This window comes from Lactuca saligna, chromosome 4 (genome assembly GCF_052625555.1).
Source record: "Lactuca saligna cultivar CGN05327 chromosome 4, ASM5262555v1, whole genome shotgun sequence".
Taxonomy (NCBI): domain Eukaryota; kingdom Viridiplantae; phylum Streptophyta; class Magnoliopsida; order Asterales; family Asteraceae; genus Lactuca; species Lactuca saligna.
This window is the reverse complement of record NC_136420.1, coordinates 157,431,602-157,450,054: the sequence shown is the minus strand read 5'-3', so window position 1 is coordinate 157,450,054 and position 18,453 is coordinate 157,431,602.

The window sequence follows — 18,453 nt, the reverse complement described above, 5'->3', positions numbered from 1 at the left end:
AAAGGTGTTTGGATTTATGTTAAAACAAATCGAAAATGGTAAAGGGTGCTTGGATTTATGAAAGTTGTAAAGGGTGTTTGTATTTTCTAAGATAAAAATGCTATTAATATTTTGTTCCTTTATATATGCCTCTTGCTCCCTCATCCACACACCCTCCTCCTTGGTTAATGTGGAATGCTCTTTGTGAAAAATCTTTGTTTCATTCTCCAATTTCTAGTCATGGTTTTTAGCTCATTATTTGTTTAATGTGAAAACAATGACATTTGTTATGCACATTAATACTTATGCAAATTGTTTCCACCATTTGCACCGGTATTTATCTCACTTTGTTTATATTGGCTATAAATTATATGCCCTTAAAAACATAGATTATTTGTTTTTCTGAACTTTCAACTTATTATCAACTTGATTTTTCATGATCTGATTTGGGTTTATCCATTAATCATGAGTTCTGTTCATGTTTATTTGAGTTTGAATTTTGTCAATGATTTTGATATGGTTAATCATGCACTTATTCAAATAAAATTACAAGCAAGTTAGTCTAGTTTGATAGATTTCCAATCTCTATGCTTCAACTTTTTATGCCCTCTGTTTGCTTCTCCTAATGGCCAGTGAGGAAGACATCTTAATTATATTGTAGCTATCACTAGGTTAAGCACTTATAGGATTTCATTTTAGTCTATTCACTTTTAGTTAGATGATCATAAATTGATCAGATTATGTATATATGTTAAACACTTCAACATTTTAAATAGGTATATCTATGAATAATTTTGTTGATCAATTGCATATATCCTCTGGTGTAGGAATTGGTATTGTCTATGAAAAATGACAATAAGAATGTAAAAGTGGGTAGTAGGTTATGGAAAAAGTCAAACAAAAAGAGATGGATCTTTTATTCTTCATTTGTATTAACAACTTATTAGATTTAGTTTATATAAGTGGTTATTTTGGTTTTTGAATTTGTACATTTAACCCCTTCATACAATAATATTTCAAATTTAATACCCTAAATATATTTAAAATTTAGAGTTGCGAACAGTTTTATGAATATACCAATGGGAAAGGAAGTCACGATGAAGTAGATGAGAATTATTTATAAGTTGGTTACTATAATGACTATTAATGGGACCCTTATATTTCTTTTCATGACGATCTTTTAGACAGGTATCAATTAATGATTATTTAATGCAATAAACAATATCCATTCTATTATTTGGGTATTAGAAAGTATGTTATTTTCTTGGAATAACAAGATTTAGATCAAAGGAATATGCACATGTTATATTTATTTAGATCCAGTTTACTATTACAGATAGTATGTATGTGATTATTTGTAAAAAGAAACAGAAGTAAGTTGCTATTTTTGCTAATAAATGAAAGTCGATTGATATATATTGCATTTAATTTTAGTAAATTTCAAGAAATAACATTGTACTTCTATTGTGATGTGGTTACTTGGGATGGCCGGCACATTATTTCATAGATTTTTATATCTGTAGGTTCTGGAAAGTAGCATCCTACTTCCATATCTTTCCATTTTCTTAAAGCTACAATGTTGTAATAAAAGAAAAAAATTGAAAGTACGATGTTATACTTGATTCATTATGTCTCTATTAAAGTATTTTTATTATTTTTTTAAATATATTTCCACTGGTTCGGATTTCTAGATGTATTGATCTTAGCTCCATTTTTTGCAGGAATGCATACAAAATCGAGTGATGGACAAATTTGGTAGCTTTTACTAGAGGACAAGTGAAACGACCCCAAAATACGAGCCCAATTTTTTTTTAATAATACTAAAAATCACATCATATATAATAAAACCACGGAATGAGCAACTCAAATGTCATAGTACTGTGTCAAACAAATCTGTATCAATCATAATAACATCCAAAATAAACTCCCAGGATAAACTGAAGTTGTGGTGTGTGCGATGCCATCAACCCGAGCTCTTCCCTTTCCTTGCGATAGTACCTGAAACCAAAACTGAAACCGTAAGCACGAAGCTTAGTGAGCTCCCCCAAAATACTACATACCATAAAATAACATATAAAGCACATACTGAGCCTTGCCCACTGCATCGGACCGAAATATGGACTAACCGGGGCCTTGCCCCCTGCATCGGACCGAAGTCCGGGCTGACTGGGGCCTTGCCCCCTGCATCGGACCGAAGTCCAGACTAACTGGGCCTTGCCCCCTGCATCGGGCCGAAGTCCGGACTAAATGAGGCCTTGCCCCCTGCATCGGACTGAAGTCCGGCTAACTGCATTGGACCGAAGTCTGGACTAACTGGCTGAACATGGCATAGCATAATCATAACTACTAGCATAAACACATATACTGCATACTGCATCGGATCGAAGTCCGGAACACATAAGACAAAGACATGCTTGAATCACAAAGATATCAAGCACACTGAACTACTGCATCGAACTGAAGTCTGGGACTACTGCTAACTAAACGGGCCAACACTGTGGCTGTAGACCCATTCCTACTGGAAAGAAAACTCACCTTGTAATGCTGGCTGGTGAGATGCTAACTCTAATGCTGGCTAACTGCTACTCCAGGGCTGCCTGGCTACAAATCCCACAAACACTAGGTCAGTTACTAATAAATGTCCTCAGGGTAAAATGAATATTTTACCCTTGGTCAAAGTCAACTCCTTGGTCATAGTCAACTTTCAGTTGATCGGACTCGCCGAGTTGAGTCGTCAACTCTCCGAGTCCCTATCATCCATTCTAGTCCTCTACCCGCTTCTACTCGTCGAGTTTGGCAAAGACTCGACGAGTTCTTCTTCGATGCTAACATCGAGTCTAACTTCATCCGACTCGCCGAGTTGCATGAACAACTCATCAAGTTCTCCTTCAACATATGAACACGTGCAGACTGCGACTCGCCGAGTCAGATGAACAACTCGTCGAGTCTGAAGAAAAACTCGCCAAGTTGAAGAATGAAGAACAACTCGCCGAGTCCCAAGCATGCTGTTACAACACAGTCGATTCCAATCGGTTCTAGTGCTTCCAAAACATAGATATGGGATTCTAGGACTGGTTTTACACGTAAAGTTTCCAACTTTCTGTGCATGCACAAGAGTATGAAGCTAAAATACCCAAAATCAATAAATACTAAGAACTTAGGGTTTGGAACAAGGCCAAGATCGCATAAAGGTGGCTAACGTCTAGATCTAAGGTTTCCATCCAAAGGAGAGTCCATATCTCAAGTTTTGAATCATAAAAGGTTCCAAAGAAGACATAACAAGTATAAAAGGGGTTTTAATGGAGGAATACACAAGGTCATAACTTCATTACCTGAATGAGAAATAGATGGAAGCTAACTCCTGGATGTCCTTTCTCTTCTATGGACCTTCTCTCATTTCTTCACTTCCAAAGCTTCCAAGCTAACACAATCACACTTAAACTCAACAATGGGGCTAGGTTTTACAGGGGGAATGCTGTAAAGGTGTTGGAGGCTGGGGTGGGAGGCTATAATGACATTTAAATAGGGTACAAACCCTTAAAATTAGGGCTTCATTCAGACAGGCGGACTCGCCGAGTCCCAGCGTAGGTACTCGTTGAGTAGCCAACTCCATTTGTGTGATTATCACGTCTTAACTCGACGTGTCGGGCTACAGAATCGTCGAGTGCCCCTGAAGAAATGAAAAATACTTTATTTAAATTGCATACCAGAAATGGGGCATTACAAAATCTCCCCCACTTATCTTAGACTTCGTCCTCGAAGTCTGCTACTGCTGAATATGAAAATAATCATGGGTAGTGCTCCCTCATCTCCCCCGAGGTCTCCCACGTCCACTCTGAACCCTTTTTGTGCTGCCACTACACCTTCACCAACTGAACCACCTTGTTCCTCAAGGTCTTCGTCTTTCGATCTAAAATCGCAACTGGTCTCTCGATATAATTCAGGCTGCTATCAACCTGAATATCCTTTAAGGGTACAACCGCTGACTCGTCCGCCAAACACTTCCTCAGCTAAGAAACATGGAAAATGTTGTGGATTTGGCTAAACTCTACCAGAAGATCCAACCAATAAGCAACCCGACCCACTCGGGCCAAAACCCTAAAAGGACCAATGAACTTGGGGCCCAGCTTTCCCCTCATTCGAAGCCTAATAACACCCTTCCATGGTGAAACTTTCAGGAGGACCATATCGCCCACCTGAAACTCCAAGTCCGAACGCCTCCTATTAGCATAACTCTTTTGTCGACTCTGCGCAGTCTTCAGTCTGCTATGAACCTGCTGGATCAACTATGTGGTCTTGAGCACCACCTCGGTGCTCCCGATGACTTGCTGATCGACCTCGCCCCAACAAATCGGGGTCCTACACTTCCTCCCGTAGAGCATCTCGAAAGGAGGACGGTCAATACTCGCATGGTAACTATTGTTATATGAAAATTACGCTAGTGGAAGATACGTATCCCAACTACCACCAAAGTCTAGGACACATGCCCGAAGCATGTCCTCGAGAGTCTGAATCGTCCTCTCGCTCTAATCGTCCGTTTGAGGGTGTAAAGCGGTGCTAAAATGAAGACGAGTCCCCATCTTGTCATGAAACAGCTTCCAAAACTTGGAAGCGAACCGGACATCTCGATCTGATACTACTGATACAGGCACTCCATGTCGTGCTACTACCTCACGCATGTAAATTTCGGCTAGCTTATCGGCCGATATACTCTCCTGGATCGGTATGAAATGCATGCTCTTGGTCAGCCCATCCAATACGACCTAAATCGAATCAACTCCCCGTGTGGTCCTGGGAAGCTTACTGATGAAATCCATGGTGATATCCTCCCATTTCGACACAAGAATGTCTAACGGCTGCATCTTGTTGTGGGGTCTCTGGTGCTCCGCCTTGACCTTCCTACAGGTCTGGCACCTCTTTACGTACTGATCCACGTCCTGCTTCATGCACGGCCACCAATAATCGGATCGAAGATCTCTATACATCTTCGTCGCCCTTGGATGGATGGAGAACTGAGACTTGTGGGCCTTGCCCATCAACACCTACCGTACTCCTCCCCAATACGACACCCAAACTCTCTCATTAAGGGTCAACAATCCTTGACTTTCATAGTCGAAAGAAGCTACTCGGCCCACAATCATCTCTTATTTCTGCCTCTCCTCCTTCAGGCCCTCGACCTGAGCCTCTCTAATCTGCTCCAACAATGGAGTAATCACCATCATACTTAGACATATATCTCTAATCGGTTCCGCCACCACCTTACGGCTCAGGGCGTCGGCCACAACGTTGGACTTTCCCGGATGATAAAAGATCTCACAATTGTAGTCCTTTACCACATCTAAACATCGACGCTGCCTCATGTTCAAATTTGGCTGGTCCATGAGGTACCTCAGAATCTTATGATCCGTGTAAATGGTACAACGGACCCCATAGAGGTAGTGTCTCCAAATCTTGAGGGAAAATACCACTTCCCCCAGCTCTAAATCGTGTGTCGGATAGTTAGCCTCGTGAGGCTTCAACAGTCTTGAGACATAAGCTATCACATGCCCTCACTGCATCAACACTGCTCCCATCCCTGTGATCGAAGCATCACAATAGACTACGAAGTCATCCACTCCCTCTGGCAGGGTGAGAATCGGTGCCTCTCACAATCGCTGTCTGAGGGTCTCAAATGTTGTCTGCTACTCAGGCCCCCAACGAAACACCACCAACTTCCTAGTCAATCGGGTGATTGGAACTCCTATCTTGGAGAAGTCCTGAATGAATCTCCTATAGTAGCCTGCCAAACCTAGAAATCTCTGAATCTCTGATGGAGACCTCGGGACCTCCCACTGCATCATAGCACTTGGAGAACTTCACAAAAAGTATCTTCCTCCTCAACGTCTTTAGCATCTCTCTCAACTGCTCCTCGTGCTGCTCCTGAGTCTTGGATTAAACCAAGATGTCATCAATGAATCCTATCACAGACCAATCCAACATTGACCTGCATACGCGGTTCATGAGATCCATGAATACGAATGGAGCGTTGGTGAGCCCAAACGGCATCACCACAAACTCATAATGACCATAAAGGGTCCTAAAAGCTGTCTTCTGAACATCCTCACCCATAAACCGCATCTGATGATAACCGGAGCGTAGATCAATCTTGGAAAACCAAGATGCTCCCTGAAGCTGATCGAATAAGTCATCTATCCTCGGGAGTGGGTAACTGTTCTTCACCGTTACGTTGTTCAACTCCCGGTAATCTATGCACATATGGTGTGACCCATCCTTCTTCTTCACAAACAGGATTGGGGCTCCCCATGGTGAACTACTCGGTCTGATGAAACCCTTGTCTAGCAGCTCCTGCAGCTGTGTAGATAACTTTTGCATCTCTGGAAGAGCCAACCGATACGATTCCTTAGCTATCGGAGCCTCACCAGGAACCAGATCAATCTTGAACTCAACCTGTCTCTCCGGAGGTATCCCAAGCAAATCCTTCGGGAATACGTCTGGGTAGTCTCGCACTACTCGTAAATCGTCAACTGTCGCGTTGCCCTTCTCCCGGACATCTAGAATGTAGGCGACGAACCCTGTGTAACCCTGCTGAAAATAGCGCCTCACTCTCGCTGTTGAGCAAAGAATCGGTCCGCGTTGTGGCCTCTCGCCCTGAATCACTAATTCTCCCCCAGTTGGGCTGTGGATCCTCACTAGTTGTAGCTCACAATCAATCACCGCCCCCATGGGTTTCAGTCAATTCATACCCACTATAACCTTACTCCCTCACAGGGGACTAGGAACCAGGTCTACTGAAAACTGCTTATCGAATAACTGAAGCGAACACCCCTTATGTACTCTTGCGACCCTGACATTCCTATCATCAGCTATCTTAATCTTCAATTGGACAATCCAGCTCCCCCGGAGCTCTGCTAAACCTCTTGCTAAGTGCAAGCGAAATATACGATCGGGTAGCCCCCGAATCAAACAAGACCGTAGCTGATATGTCGTTCACTAAGAACGACCCTATATATAAAAACACATAACCATAAAAAACTATCAACAATAGCAAAGAGATGAAGGGAAAATACATACCCGTCACCACATCAGTAGTCGCTCGCGCCTCCTCTGCTATCATCTGAAAGGCTCTACTCTTCATCACTGGGGCCTCACTTCGGCCCTGACAGCCGTCTGTAATCCTCAATGTTGCAGGGGCAGGTGCTACCACCTTCCCTACTGCTGCTGCTGTCAAACTCGGACACTACGACTTTTTATGTCCCCTCTGATTGCAATGGAAGCAAATAAGGTCAGATGTTGCGGTAACGGTGTGAGTAGCTGAACAATCTCTGCTCATATGCCCAATCTGGCCGCACTTGTAGCAACCGGGACTCCCTGCCTTGCATGCCCCACCGTGTAACCTCCCACACTTGCCACACCGACTGTGGCTCTGCTGACCTCTAGACCTGTAATCTAATACCTTGGGCTTTTTGCCCGAACTCCCTGTGCCAGATATTGTCTCTGGCTTCCTCTTACTCTCCATCTCTAAACCAATCTATCTCTCACGAGCCCTAGCAATCATGTCATCCAGTGTTTTACAGCTGGACCGGCTCACAAACTGGCGGATATCACTCCACAACATCTCATTATAACGGGCCTTCTTCATTTGCTCATTAACTGCATACTGAGGAACGAGAAGAGCCCTCTCCCTGAACTTGGCGGTAATCTTCGCCACTGTCTCTGTAGTCTGAGTAAGATCCTGAAACTCCCTGACTAACTATTGCACCTCAATGACCGATGCAAATTCGAATCTAAACCTGGTAGTAAAATCAGCCCAAGTCATAGCATCAAGTGCTGCGTCATCTCCGATGACATGCCCAATCTCCTTCCACCAATCTCGTGCCCTGTCCTTCAGAAGGCAGGATGCTAATCTGACCTTGTCCCCATCGGGACATCTGCTGGTGCGGAAACCGTTGGCGACATCTACCAACCACCTTGTGCTCTCAATGGGGTCTCACGCCCCATGGTAGTCTGGAGCTCTACAAGCTCTGAACTCCCTGAAGGTGAGTGTGTGCGACCCCATCATGGTCGCCACCTCCACACGGAAGGTGCTCAGTCTCTTATCCATCAACTCCAAAATGCCCTCCTTGATCGAACCAAAGACCACAAGAGTCTGCTCTGGTATGATACGAGTAACCTCTGAGGCGAGGAACTCTCTGGCCTGCTCATCTAGATGCTCGGCCCCCGAGCCTGATCCTGATCCCTCACCTGCTCCTGAACTGCCGACTGCTAGCCTGGGGCGTAAAACCACCATTCTGAAAACACATCATGATAAACGTTAGAAACACTGATATATCTCGAGGGATCGCTACTACTACATGTTTCCTGGTCTTGTATCGTCCTTCCTTGACTCGAGTATGGATCCTCTACTTTCAGTGGTACGGGCTCATACTACCTTCCACATCTATCCATACTTTCCTCAAGAACTGCCTCGACTCCACCAAGTTACTACTACTACTACTGATCTCTGTTACTCTCATCCCAGGCTTGCCTTAGGGAAATCTCTGATTCAACAAAAACCAGTCCTCAACTACTGAAGGCCTCCTTGTAATGCCAATTAGTCATGTTTAGGCGTGTCAAACCCAACAAATAAAGGGTACAAATGACTCCTTAAACACTACTACTATGCACTAATAATGTAGTATAAGGTAAGTAGGGTCGATCCACAAAGACACGAGACACGTGTTTATACCTTTTTGCGTAAGGTACATAAATGGTCACAGAATAGGGGGAATTTATAAGCAATGATTTAAACTACAGAATAAAGCAATAAGTAAATGATTGATTTAATGAAGTAGATTCAAGATTTGTAAGGACTCCAACTCCATGCAAGACAAATTAGTAATGTGATTCCAAGGATGAAATGATATTTGTTTAATTCTATCTAAATTGGTACATGGAAATGCTAACAAGATCTAGCACCTCCCATTCACCACATTGATTAACCAAAATAAGCTCTTTGATTAATCCTAACCTTACCAATCTAATCTAAACAAGCTCTTAGAATTAGGTTGAAAGATTACATTAAACTTTATGTGAATGTTCCCAACAACACTCAATACTCCTCATAAGCTCGGGAGCATAAGAATGTGTGAATAAGATTTACACTAAATTCATTCAATAGAAATCAGTTTAGTGTTTCTTACCTAGTCCAATTTACAAAACAATTACGGATTTTGCAATTAGATAACTTGAATGATCTAACCCTAATTCAAATGGCCAATAAGAATCACAATTAGAATCAAACATTCGATTGAAACAAAATCAAATTTACTAGATAGAAAATTGAAAGAAAGCATCAAGTCATATGATTGAAATCACAACTAGAAGTCAAGACATAAAGTTGGAGAAACTAGGGTTCTAGCCAATCATGACTAGAACAAGATCACAAATCTAGAAAATGAAATTAAAGTTCTTACAAAATGAAATCAAATGTTCCCAAGAGTTAATCAAATTCAAAATCCTCAAGAAAATCGCCTTCTTTACTCTAAAAGTCGACCCCCTCTTAAAAAAAAATTGGTTCCCCCTTTAAGAATGGTGAAAAACTGCTTTAAAACCCACATTTACGTTTACACGGCCCGCGTAAATTAACACTGTCATTTACGCGCCCGCGTAAAAGCAAAAATACACTGCGCATAAATTTACGTTTACATGGGCGTGTAAACACAAGGCTTCCATTTATACGGCCGTGTAAACGTCTGTAAAGCTAAAATCTTCGTTTCTTTAATATCTTGCTCCCCGGTGCTCCACAAGTCCCAAAATTTTGTCCTCAACTCTTTTTAACCTCCTCAAGCAAGATCCAACCTCCAAAAGTCCATGAAATATCACAAAAATGTGTGAATGAAATTTCCTCATGAAAAATCCTGAAAAATATGCAAAATGCATGAGTTTAAACCTAAATGGAATGCACTTTTATGGATTAAAACTACAAAATAAATGCATGAAATGCACCTAACAAGTCATCACCTGAATACCACCACATGTGATGAGGCTCAGATAATTCTTCGAGTAAAAGACTCATTCCTACAACAGTTAGACTCAAACTAGAGCTGCGCAGTAGGGCCAAATCCAACACTCTGGGATTCTTCAACCCTGATCACATGTGATGTGATGTATTCACCTAATGGCTAACTCCCATCACTCGGAGTCCCACAATGCACAAAGCAAGTAGAATTCGGACACAGGAAACTAATCAAGCAACTCTATTCTCATAACAAGAAATTGTACTAGCATACAATGCTAAGCTCATAATATCATACATAACCTAAACATGCTATCTTACTGCTGTCTACTCAATACTAGCATATAATTCTCATAAAGCTAAAACACATATAGCAGGCACATAAGCCATCCTCCTAGATCCTTAGTCCTATTCTAGCATGTTGTTCTACTGAAACTGAAACATATTGTAACACTATAAAAATTCAAGCCAATTTAAACTTTTCAAAAACAACCCAGTTTCGTTAAGTCATTACAAAAAGGTTTTCAATATAATTATTATCAGAGTCTTCCCAGAACCATATTGTAAAACATAAACATGAGGAGCGGTACGATCACGCCTTCGCCTTGCCACGGTCTCCTGAAGTACCTGAAAAACATTAAACCACAACTGTAAGCCTGAAATCTTAGTGAGATACCCCTAAAATACCAACCACATATACCATACTCATAACATGTCACATCATAACAGAACACAGAACAGCCATGCACTTTGGGTCTACTGTGTGACTGGTCCGCCGTTCCGGGCCTTCAGTCCACCTAGTCCACACTCCGAGTCTAGCCATATACATCGAGTCTTTAATGTGATTGGTCTGCCCGCACCGGGCCTTCAATCCACCTGGTCCACTCTTTGAGTCTACAGTATGAATGGTTCGACCGCACCGGGCCTTCAGTCGGCCTGGTTCACTCCCCGAGCCTCGGCACGTCTGGTCCGCCCTCTTGGGCCTACAGCCTATCCGGACCGTTCGTTGGGCCTTCGGGATAACCGGTCTGCCCTGGGTATGTTGGCCTACAGCACAAAGCAGGACCCGCCTCAACCCAACCCCAGTCTAACAACCATGTGCACATAAACAAACAATCATATAATAGTTCACATCCAATCAAACCGATCTAGCAGATCACATAACATAACATCATCCTAACCAGGATACCAACCTAACCGGTCACTAGCATAGCATCGTCCTATACACCAGGATACCGACCTTACCCAGGTCTCTAACGTACACAATCCTAACTACCAGGATGAAAACATAGCAAAGCAATAACATAACAACGATACCCGGATTACAATCCGATAAAGGGCCGACCTTGGTGCCTTAGACCCTATTGATATAGTGAGGATAACTCACCTCGCAACTGCTGCCTGAAAAGATAAGATCACGCAGCTTCGACCTCTGACACGAACTCCACCACTGACAATACCAAAAGACCGAACTCAATTAATACCAATAATTACCAAATTACCCCTGGAAGTCAACTGGTCAACTCTTGGTCAAAGTCAAAGTCCTCAGTCAAATTCAAACTTCCTGACTGACCCTACTCGCCGAGTCAGCCCGCTGACTCATCGAGTCCCTCAACTCTGAAAACTCCCATATCGCGACCCAACTCGCCGAGTTTCCCCAAGACCCGCTGAGTCCCACGAACTCTGAGTCACTTCATGCTCAACTCACCGAGTCGTCCCTTGACTCACCGATTCACAGCTCAACTAGAAAAGGTTAGGACCTCACGACCAAAATCGCCGAGTCCAAGAACAGACTCGCCGAGTCCAAGGCTATCTTCAACCAACTCGCCGAGTTGTTCTTCTAACTCGTCGAGTTGCTACCTATCTTCAAGCAACTCGCCAAGTACACCCATGTGACTCGCCGAGTACCACTAGCTCTTAACCCATATAGAGGCTTCCCAAGCCATGCAGGGTCTCAAATCCATAGATCTACTCTTCTACAAGTCATCCATCATGTAAAGTGGCAAATTTTACGTGAATCCAAGGAGATCTAAGCATAATATACTCTAGGGCTATGGTTTGGCACTAAAAGGCTTCATCAACAACTCTTCAACAGGGACTTTATGCTCCTTTGAATCATCACTACACTAGATCTGAGGTAGCAACCTCAGATCCAACCTCCAAACTCAAGATAGCACTAGATATACTCCCAAACACTCCACAAATGATAGAGCTAGATGGATAACAGCTTAAACAATGAATCATTACCTCAAGAAAAGACTCCAACAGAAGAATAAGCCAAAACCTTGCAAATCCCGTTGCTCCAAGCCTCTTAATCCTCAAGGATCTCTTCAACACACACTCCTTCAAGGTCCAAATGCTCTCTAATTCTCTAACAAACGAATGTTAGAGTTTCTGGACTTCAAGGGAGAGTAAAGGGGATGGGGAGAGGGTATTATGTTATTTATATAGGGCTCAACCCCTGGAATTAGGGTTTTCTCCACACAGAACAAACTCGCCAAGTCCACCGATATGACTCGCCGAGTTGGTCACTTAACACGCGACCCATAACGCGACTTGACTCGCCGAGTCGACCTTCTTATTTACACCTTTAGCCCTTCCACTTTACTTTTGAATTCCGGGATGTTACACAGTTAATCATAATATAAACTTGTATGGGTAATTTGGGAGTACTTACTTGAGCTCGGTTGATCGCATGCACCACACCCCTTTTTAAGAAAACTCTTTTTCTTTCTAAGTTCTTATTCAAAATTCTTCTCGAATATGTTTCTCTCTTGAAAATATTTTACTATTTCCTTAGTTTGATTTCAGTCACACCCGTAAGTGTGCCTGAATCCCTCAAACCAAGGCTCTGATACCAACTTGAAACGATCCTAAAATACGACCCCACAATTTTGTTTTAAGAATACTAAATATCACATCATATATAATAAAACCACGGAATGAGCAACTCAAATGTCATAGTACTGTGTCAAAAAATATGTATCAATCATATTAACATCCAAAATAAACTCCCAAGATAAACTGAAGTTGTGGTGTGTGCGATGCCATCAACCCGAGCTCTTCCCTTTACTCGCGGAAGTACCTGAAACCAAAACTGAAATTGTAAGCTCGAAGCTTAGTGAGCTCCCACAAACTACCACATACCATCAAATAACATATAAAGCACATACTGGGCCTTGCCCCCTGCATCGGACCGAAGTCCAGACTAACTGGGCCTTGCCCCCTGCATCAGACCGAAGTTCGGACTAACTGAGGCCTTGCCCTTTGCATCGGATTGAATTCTGGCTAACTGCATCGGACCGAAGTCTGGACTAACTGGCTGAACATGGAATAGCATAATCATAACTACTATCATAAACACATATACTGCATACTGCATCGGATCGAAGTCCAGAACACATAACACAAAGACATGCTTGAATCACAAAGATATCAAGCACACTGAACTACTGCATCGAACTGAAGTCCAGGACTACTGCTAACTACATGGGCCGACACTGTGACTGTAGACCCATTCCTACTGGAAGGAAAACTCACCTCATAATGTTGGCTGGTGAGATGCTAACTCTAATGCTGGCTAACTGCTGCTTCGGGGCTGCCTGGCTACAAATCCCACAAACACTAGGTCAGTTACTGATAAATGTCCTCAGGGTAAAATGACTATTTTTCCCCTGGTCATAGTCAACTTTCAGTTGATCTGACTCGCCGAGTGAGTCGTCAACTAGCCGAGTCCCTATCATCCATTCTAGTCCTCTACCCGCTTCTACTCGTCGACTTTGGCAAAGACTCGACGAGTTCTTCTTCGATGCTAACATCGAGTCTAAATTCATCCGACTCGCCGAGTTGCATGAACAAATCGTTGAGTTCTCCTTCAACATATAAACACGTCCAGACTACGACTCGCCGAGTCAGATGAACAACTCGTCGAGTCTGATGAACAACTCGCAAAGTTGAAGAATGAAGAACAACTCGTTGAGTCCCAAGCGTGTTGTTACAACACAGTCGATTCCAGTGCTTCCAAAACATAGATCTGAGCTTCTAGGACTAGTTTTACACGTAAAGTTTCCAACTTTATGTGCATGCACAAGAGTATGAAGCTAAAATACCCAAAATCAATAAATACTAAGCACTTAGGGTTTGGAACAAGGCCAAGATCGCATAAAGGTGGATAACGTCTAGATCTAAGGTTTCCATCCAAAGGAGAGTCCATATCTCAAGTTTTGAATCATAAAAGGTTCCAAAGAAGACATAACAAGTATAAAAGGGGTTTTAATGGAGGAATACACAAGTTCATAACTTCATTACCTAAATGAGAAATAAATAGAAACTAACTCCTGGATCTCCTTTCTCTTCTATGGACCTTCTCTCCTTTCTTCTCTTCCAAAGCTTCCAAGCTAACACAATCACACTTAAACTCAACAATGGGGCTAGGTTTTACATGGGGAATGTTGTAAAGGTGTTGGAGGCTGGGGTGGGAGGCTATAATGACATTTAAATAGGGTACGAACCCTTGAAATTAGGGCTTCATTCAGACAAGCAGACTCGCCGAGTCCCAACGTATGTACTCGTCGAGTATCCAACTCCATTTTTGCGATTATCTCGTCTCAACTCGACGAGTCGGGCTACAGAATCGTCGAGTTCCCCTTAAGAAATGAAAAATACTTTATTTAAATTTTATACCAGATATGGGGCGTTACAACAAGCATATCTATAATTTGGTGTCTTTGTATCATGTCCAAGTATAAAATAAATACTATTATTTTTTCCGTGTTTTATAATTTGGTTGCTCTTTAAAGTAAACAATTATAGCGTTGTCTTGTTGTTGATGGGTATGAATTCAATGGATTATGTCGTATATTTAATTATTCTTAGTAAACATTAAACATATATCCAAGTGAGTTGAGTATGAGATTTTTTAGATTGCCATGAATCGAGTTTTTAAAACACTATTTATTTGGCACGTGTATTTGGTGCAGTAAACTATTTGTGCAAAAGAATTAATCGTCTCTAAAGACTATTCGCACGTGTAGCTTAGCGTGGGTAAACGGTTGTGTGTGTGTGTGTGTGTGTGTGTATATATATATATATATATATATATATATATACATACTAATAAAAATTTAGCCTCAAATGCTGGATTTTAAGAGGTACAAACCTTATTGTGACCTATACTGTGAGTACACAGAGTAATGAACGAGTGAATTGTATTCCTCAATAAACAAATACATTTGGTTATATGCATCTTAACCTGAAACTAAACAGGAGATAAATGCTCATGTTCCTACGCTATAGTTGTTGACTCTAGAGTAATTCAAAATATACATTTACAATACTAAGTCTAACTATGTATAATAAAATATTAATGCTATTACCCCCCCCCCCCCCCCCAGCAAGCTCAAGGGCGGGACGAACTTGAAGCTTGGAGCATAGAAAAGAAACTCTATCTTTGGCCAATGGTTTGGTAAAGATATCGACGAGTTGATCAACCAAGGAGACATGAAATATTTGTAGTTGGCCGGATTCAACTTGTTCACGAATGAAATGAAAATTTAAGGCTATGTGTTTGGATCTTGTACTGATGACATGATTTTTGGTCATGAAAATAGCCCCTACATTATCGCAAATTAGAAGTGGAGACACTGTAAGAAGGGCGCGAAGATCACTTATAAGAAGTTTTAGCTACATTAGTTCAGCTGTGGTGTAAGCTAAGGACCCGTACTCAGCTTCAGTACTTGATCGAGGAACCACCTTTTGCTTTCTCAATGTCCAACTAATGAGATTAGATCCATGAAAAATAGCATACCCATATTGAGAACGACTGTCGTCAATATTAGAATTCCAGCTTGAGTCGGAGAATGCATGAAGACCTTTTTCTTTAGTAGGTTTGAAATGAAGACAGTAATGTAGTGTACCTTTAAGGTATTGAAGAATTTGTTTAACCACTTGCCAATGATGATTTGTTGGAGAATGCATATATTGGCAAACTCGATTGACTGAATAAGAAATGTCCGGTCGGGTTATGGTTTCATATTGTAGTGAACCCACAACTTGTCGATACAATTTTGGGTCCGAGAATGGGTCTCCATCTTTTTGAAGTTTGGAGTAAGGATCAACAGGAGTGGACATTGGAGAAGCCAAGGACGTATTGCTACGATTTAGTATATCAACGATGTAGGCTTGTTGAGACAAAGTAAGACCGGTTTTCGATCTCAAGATCTGAAGGCCAAGAAAGAAACTCAGATCACCAAGGTCTTTGAGAGAAAACATGTCGTGTAACCTGTCAATAAACTTTTGAAGATATGTATCATCAGTACCAGTGATTATCAAGTCATCCACATATACCAAAACATAGATAGTAAGTTTAGGAGTAAGGTGAACAAACAAGGACATATCCGATTGACAAGATCGAAAACCATTTGTCACGAGGTAGGTTTTGAGCTTATTGAACCATGCTCTAGGTGCCTGTTTGAGACCATAGAGAGCTTTGTTGAGACGACAAACATGTTTAGGACGAGTAGTGTCTTCAAAACCCTTGGGCTGGCGCATGTATACCTCCTCCGATAATTCCCCATTGAGGAAGGCATTGTTGATGTCTAACTGTCTAATTCGCCAGCCATTTGACAAAGCAATAGATAACACAACACGGATTGTGGTTATTTTAATCACCGGACTGAATGTATCAAAAATTCTACACCTTCTTCTTGATTGAATACCTGAGCCACAAGTTGTACCTTATGTCGTTCAATAGTTCCATCAGCTCGCTTTTTGACCCTGTAAATCCACTTACAACCAACAATATTAGTGTTAGTGGGACAAATAACAAGTGACCATGCATTATTTCTCATGAGAGCATCATATTCTACTTTCATCGCATCTTGCCAACACTTGTGCTTGACAGCTTGAAAAAAAAAAGATGAGGTTCAACAGTATAGGAAAGAACATTGTTGAAGGATTTTGGTTTGAGAGAATTTGTGCGAGCTCGTGTTATCATAGGATGTTGATTGTTAGCAGTTGGACGGAATATAGAAGTCGGATTGTGTGCAGAACTGGAATTTTAACAAGAAGGAAAGATCATGTGATGTTTGATTTTGGGTTTGAGGTATTAGGCTTGGATGTTCGGAAGTGGGTTCGACAATTGGGCCAGGAGACGGTGGCGAGGAAGAAGATGGGTTAGATTGGGAAATAGGCTGTCGAATATCAATATTTGCAATAACAGATGGATTATTTTCAGGAGTGGATGAAATATTTGGAGGTTGAATATCTGTTAGACTTGGATAAGGAAAAACATCTTCATCAAAAATTACATGGCGAGCAACATATATTTTTGATGTAGCATGATGATAACACAGATAACCTTTATGGGATGCACTATAACTGATAAAAATGCATGGCTTTGAACGGAAATCAAGTTTGTGAGGATTATATGGTCTTAAATATGGATAGCACAAACACCCAAAAAAATTTAGGAAGGCATAATCAGGGATCTTTTGATAGAGACGTTGGTATGGTGACTCATAATTAAGAATGGGAGTGATGGTGCGATTGTGTAAATAAGTAGTTGTTTTAAAAGCATGTTCCCAAAAAATTTGTGGTAGAGAAGACTGTGCTAAAAGTGTGATTCCTTTTTCAATAATAACTCTATTTTGACGTTCCACATCCCCGTTTTGTGCTGGAGTGTGTGGACATGAGACTCTATGAGTAATCCCATGTTGTGTAAGAAAAAATGAGACATTTCTATACTCTCCCCCTAATCAGATTGCATACTTTTTATATCACATGAGAACTGAGTTTTGACCATTGTGCAAAAGTTTAGAAACAATTGATAAACTTCTGATTTTTGAGACATTAAATAAATCCACACAAACTTAGTACAATCATCAATGAATAACACAAAATATCGATGACTATTTATTGAATTAACTGGTGCAGATCCCCAAACATCAGAATAAATTAATTCAAACGGTTTAGAGGATGTAACAATGAGAATTAGGAAGATGAAATCTATGACTTTTTGCTAACTGACAAGAATCATAAACATTAGGAAATTTATTTGAAGACACTGGAAGTTGAAAGTGGACACCATATGACGTAGGATAGGTTCATGTGGATGGGTAAGCCTCCTATGCCATCCATGTAGAGAGATGCGGCTGCTATTGAAGACCATGGGAGACTGTCGAAAAGAATAAGAAGGCAGCCTATATAACCTTGATGTTTATCCCCTCGGAGGATTGTTTGCCCCTGCAATGTCTTAACAGAACAAGATTTAGGAAAAAACCTTTTAACACCGTAAAAATTAAAACAATTTTTCGCATTTTGAAACACATTTTCACAAATTCATTCATTCATAAAATGTCATAGTATCATGTCTTTTGTTTCACAAATATCTCCCAAGATCAAATAAATAAAATCCCATGTGTGTGTACGAATCATGTCGGCGCCTTCCCGCGATCATCACTGGTACCTGAAACATATAACAC